Here is a 6,558-nt window from a genome sequence, read left to right as displayed (position 1 = left end):
AACATAATAACACTTAACCAAGTATGTAGATCTATTGTTTTAGAACTAACAACGTACGTTAAGCGAGTGTTCGGTTTTGTCGGTCCAACTATGTTATGAGACCAAGTTGGATCCAACATTTCCAAGTACTTAAAAAGATGATTAAAATCAGTTTGTAAACTATTTTTAAAGAAATATACAAATCTTGATAGCTAAAAACACATTTGCGTGTCTTAAGCGAGTAAAATCGGATCGGTTGGTTTCCATCTCACAATAAGTTCATAGATGGATTCTACATACCCATATATCATAGATCTTGTATAAAATGTACAAATGAAAATATTTAAGTTCTACAACTAAAAAGGTCAACAACATGTCTTTGTAACAAAAGTTCGGTTTGGTTCGGTTTTCATCTCACAATGAGTTCATAGATGGATTCCACATACCCAAGACTTGTAAATGTGACTAACAAACTAAAATGAGCAGAAGTTAGGCATAAATGATATGTATAATAAGTTATGTGTGTGTGTATATATATCAAGAACACGAAGTCCTCCATGAAGCCTTGCCTTATGACATTCGAAACTTAACCAACCGGAGTCGGTGAAGTAACAAATAAAGGAAACAAGGGGTGTGTATTATATATATGTTGTATCACCATATTCAAGTGTTAGTAATATTAGATGAACAAGTTAAAATGAAAGACTATAGTTAGTTGACCTTAAGAAATCAAATAACAAAATGTTGAATATGAATACTTGGATTTGAGAGAGATTTTGGAGAAGATGAACAACCAAAATGGTGTATGGAGCCTTGCTTTTATAATGGTATGTGACACTCGTCAATTTCAGGTTAACTCCGTTAATCCGAACTCTGTTAATTCAAACTTAAGATCACACGAACTGTAACGCATATCTCATTACATTTAAACTAGGGTTTAGATGACGCATGACAATCACTACACAAGTAGTCTTTCGGAATTTCACCGAAACACACACGAGTCGACTCAAACCGTTGGTGATCAAAAAACAATTAATATAAACAAGTACTTAGTATAATATGTATTATGTGTGATAATATTTGTTATGTGACTTCATGTTTGCATGAATAACAATTATATTATGAATGAAATAGACTTGTTTGTGCTAGAACTAAGTTAACTAGAAGTGCAAGGGGTAAAGTGTAACATATCAATTACTTAAACAAATTAATTATTACATAACCCTAATCCCACTCTCCCCCTCTCCCTTACACGACGGCAGCCTCTCTTCCCCCTCCCCTTGACCGATTTTTGCACACACACATACATACAAGAGGATTACAAGTTGTTTTGAAGGTTCAAGAAGCTAATTAGGTAATATAAACACCATATATAATCCATTCTATCATTTAATTGTATGATTAAACCTATAATCATAAACCCTAAGTGTTAAATATGTTGTTTGTTGATGATTTAGGGTTATATGCATGATTGTTAGTTAATTGTTTATTGAGTTTTGATGAAAACTGATGCTGGACAGATTACTGAATTCGTGTTTGGACGACTGTAACTCGATGTTAATGTTATGTTTTGATGCGATTGTTGATTCTACAGTATACTAGGTCGAGTCTAGTTTCTGAAAAGTCTGGGTTTGTAATTTTTGGACGTATAAAAGTCTGTTTTTATTATTTTACAAAACTGTTGTGCAAGGCTGATTTGGGAGACCTGCTATTAGGCTGTTTTGCGACTAAGATATCTCATAAACTACAAGACCAAATGGGTTGGTTCCACTTCTGGAAGAAAATACATTGAGTTAGGAACCTAACTCAATTGGTCTTGCATTAATTGGATTTGTCATTTAACGGTAATAACAAATAACATTCTGTTGCGCATGATAATGATTGTTGTGTGTTTGCTGTGATGTTTTGATCTTTGTGATAAAACCATATATGATAAAAATATAATAAAAATAGGTTTAGAAACCTAACTCACGTGTGCTTCTTTGATGATTTTTGGTGATTTATTTGACTTGTTAGAATTTATTAATAAGAGTAATCTTGTCGAGTGAAAATCTGCATGGATAATTTAGCTGCTGTATTAATTAAATTGTCATGAAAAGTGCATAACCGATCGATGTTTGCTATGTTTTGACCAAATTGCCCTTTTGGGGGATAATTACTAGTAATGTACAATATTAATACTTGACACGTAAGTAGTTGTTCACACATGTAACGTATCACCAACGTGTTTGTCGAGTCGCACTTATTTCACAAACGAAACACTAAACGCATCTCATGCATAAGTTGTATGTGTCGAGTCTAGGGACTCACTCGTAGTTTAAATACTAAGAAAATCTCGTTTTTGTTTTTAGAACACTAGTGAGGATTTTCTGTGACGCACACCTTTTTCTCGGATCTTTTTGGTTATCTTCGCAAACAGTGAGTTTCACGTCCCCTTTTTACTCTTTTTAAACGCTTTTATTTGGGGGAGGTAACATACTCCAACGCTGTAGATTTTGTTTAAGTTTTTATATATCACTTGTAAGGCTAAGTGGCAAACAAACCAACCAAAGTCCTTCCTAACATCGAACCGGTTAATATTTGTATAATAGTGAGTCACTGGGTAGTACTACTGGGTTTGACAAACCCCACCCAACTCTAAACTCGACTGTAGGTCGAGTGAGTGTAATTTTGGCTAACACATTACCATGGTCGTGGTTGACATGGTGGCAAGGCAATTGATAAACAGTCAGCTTCGGTGTCGAACACTTAGTAATACTTGTTGATAGGTTAGCTACCTATTGATATATAAATTGACTTAACACTATCTGGTAACGCAAACGCAAAACGTAAACGCAAACTCAAACGCTTTATTTATATAAACTTGTGAACTCACCAACCCTGTGTTGACACTTTTAGTATGTTATTCTCAGGTAGCCGAGGCGGGCGCGCGGTTTAGGACATGCATTCGCTAAACATCATTGTTTTAAAAACTGTTTTTAATTTTTGTCTTGACAACTTGTGTTTTTAAGTCGTCCTGTGTGGCGCAACTGTTTTGGTTTACGATTTACGCTTCCGTATTTTTACTTAAGATTTGATGTCTTGGTTGTTTGAAAACTTTATTTTTGGTGTTTGATTATAACTAATGATTCCGATCCTGTTAGTTCACACTCTCTGACGGTAAAACTCCGTTAGTGGATTTTGAGGGTGTGACATGGTAAGAGTATGGTTCATACAAATAGGGTAAATATGCATGTGATGGTTGAAATGGTCAAACAAGTTTTTGGTAAATGGCAATAATAGTCCCCAAAGTTTGGTTTAAGCCATTTTTAAAGAGTTTTAAGGACCAAAAAGAATGTTTTCAAGACCCAACAAGTGTAAAATAATATTGTAACATAAAATCCATCATTTTGATTATATCATAAGCTTTGGTTTACAAAATGGGTCGGTTTACATGATAAACGAATACAAAAATGAATACAAACGAGACCCGAAATTGACGAATGTCACAAATGAGATACTGTGATTTGATCCAAGTGCCATTTATTTGACCAAACTTTGTTAACAAGAAGAGGCAACAAATGTTATCAAATGTATTTTCTATTTTAGTTTTACTTAAAATGGTATAATAGTAAAATTATAATTTTCTTTTCTTTTCCTCCCAACTCGGGAACACATAAAATATTTAAAATTCTTTATTTTCCTGTCATTTCCTTTAAACTCGGGAAAACAAAAAAAGGTTTTTCATCTCATTTCTTTTCTCTCTTAATTTCCTTCCCCTCCCCTCCCCTCCCCTCCCCTCGTTAAATGAGACTCTGGAACACAGTGTTAGTGTTCAAGTGATGTTTATGTTTCCAAAGGCCAAATTAGTGTTTGCATTTTGTTTATTGCTTCTTGAAATTTAGTGGATGCCAACTGTTTGATGAAGTGCTTGGTTTCAAGCAATTTTCATTGGTTTTGTTACACTTTGAATATGTACTAATCCTCCTTTACAAAAAGCATGTCTTTATTTCTTGCAAAAACACTTAAAAGAGTCTATGTTTGTTGGCTACACCAGCCATCAACTGCATGATACAAGCAAGGTTGTTGTCTTGCTGTTGACACACACTATTTACTTGGCAGATTCGTAGCATGATCGTTGTCATGATGATTTCGAATTGGTTCTATTGATTGAAACAAAGTTGTTTCGATCATTATGTTGGCGGGGCTATTTGGTTGTGGATATGAAAGGAACACCACTTTGGTTGTTGATTTGAAAAGAACACCACGTGAGTACGATTTTGATGACAATCGCTTACGGTTATGCAAATGGTGAGCCTTTATGGTTATCACGAACTCACGATTAGACGTGCACAAAAAAACCGGTTCCGGAACCTAACTGGTGGAACCAAACCGGAACCGGTTCCAGTTCCTACCCGGTTGGCCCAATACCCGGTTTGGGTATTTTTGTACCCGAAAATCGTACCCGGTTCTCCTATTTGTATGTCCCCATCGGTTCCAACCCGGTTCCTACCCGGTTCTTAATTGTAACCGGTTCGGTTCCTACCCGAAAAAAACCGGTTCCGGCGGGTTTTTATTGAAAAGTCAAACACAGGTCAAACTAGCCGTTGGAACCGGTTCCAACGGTAATATAGCCGTTGGAACCGGTTTTTGAGACAAAATATAGCCGTTGGAACCGGTTTTTAATTCGGGAATACTTATTTTTGGGTTGTAGAGCCAGACGATTCTCCCACTTCCGCTTTTTTAGCATCCAAACTTCTTTTCTCTCGACAATACTTATTCGTATGTTTTCGTAATGTCGAGTTGGACACTGCTTTAAGAAACTTCGAGCAATATTTGCAACGTGCCATCTCATGTGAGTCGGTCATTAGACACAAATCGTAATGAACCCAAACATCGGGGCATCTTGTTGTTTCGATCACCATAACAACGTCGTCATTAGTTGCCATTTGTTGTCGGTTTAAGCTTAATTGTGTTTTGGAGTGTGTTTTATAGTTTGGAAGTGGTTTAACAAGTACACACTCATACATTGGTATTTATAAAATGAAAAATGGCTAAATATAGTAATAAAACCGGTTCCAACGGTCAAAAACGGCTATATAGCCGTTGGAACCGGTTTCTAACGGCTATATTGTTTGAATTTCAAAAAAAACCGGTGGAACCGGTTTTTACGTAATAACCGGTCCGGTTCCAACCCTACCGGTTCCTAAAAGTTTGCATTTCTGGCATCGGTTCGGGTCGGGAACCGAACCGGTTCTTGACTGGAACCGGTTTCATTTTCTACCCGGTGTGAAAAAAACCGGTTCCGAACCGGTTCGGGTTTTCAAGGTGAACCCGATTTGTGCACCTCTACTCACGATGACATCAAATTGGTTTTATTGATTGAAATATAATTGTTCTCGAGATTGGTTTATGGCTATGATGATGGTTCGCTTTTTGGCATGGCAACTTATGTTGCAGTCATAATGCAAACCTGAGCCTATTGTGATTCCACTTATTGAGACTGGTTTGTGGCTATGACGCTTCAGTTTTTCGTGTGGCTGCCATGATATCCATCTGAGCCTTCCGTTCATAATGGAATGAAACTCGATAGAAACATTGTGCAAGTAATGTTGGTTGTGAAACAACATGATGATCAAAATTGAGAAGATTCGATTGACTCTCGATCACCGAGATCTGAGCTTCGGCTATGGTTTCACAACCCCCCCCCTCCCTTGGTTTAACGAAACCAATATATATACTATATGTTGATTTCTCATTTATTTTAAGTTAGATATTATATTGACATCTATTTTGATTGCATGTATTTCTGATCGTGTGGCTGTTATATTGACTTCTATTTTCATTTTCATTACCTTTAGCTGATGACAAAATTAGTAGGGTTTGAGGACAAACGATCCACGGGAAAACGATGAGCAAGGTATGTTCATGAATCAATCTTAAAACATTTTGTGAGAGTTTTAATGTTAATAAAAGATTAAAAGTTATATGGTGTTTTGATATAATTGAGTTAAATGTTATATATGCAGGTTATGGATATGAGACACGAGCTTCAAGTGTTACGAATTCAATCGGATGAGAAGCCGAAGCATTCCGTTGAGCTTAAAGAAACTACAATAACTCCACAAGGTTTGCTGTATGTTCCATATCAGCTTTAGGCTTTGCTTTTATGTACCAATTAGGCTAGCATTATAGTAATGGTTGTGTGTATGAACTTTGTAGCAATTTATTAAAAAGATAACAGTTCACATAAATGCTTTTGACTTCACGTTGCATTCTGGGTGCCAATCCTAATTTGGAATTTGTTGGAAAAGTGATCCAAGTGGATTTGTCTTGATGACCCGTTATTTATATGCAATCTGATTTTGTTATTACTGCGGGGAACAAAGGTGAGGAGTTGTTTTTAAACGTTGCAGCCATGACGGAGCTGAGGCTCGACTTAATAGTTTAAGGTGGCAGCGGAGTAATAGCACTAAAAAGTCCTTGAGTTAATAGTTTAAGGTGGCAACATAGTAATGGATTGTTTAAGGTGGCAACGGAGTAATATTATTATAAAATTCTTTAGATAATAGTTTAAGGTGGCAACAGAGTAATAGTACT

Source organism: Bidens hawaiensis, unplaced genomic scaffold (genome assembly GCF_021521415.1).
Source record: "Bidens hawaiensis isolate Kalapana, Puna unplaced genomic scaffold, B.hawaiensis_p1.1 tig00021182_1, whole genome shotgun sequence".
Lineage (NCBI taxonomy): Eukaryota > Viridiplantae > Streptophyta > Magnoliopsida > Asterales > Asteraceae > Bidens > Bidens hawaiensis.
Note: the sequence above shows the minus strand (reverse complement) of the source record.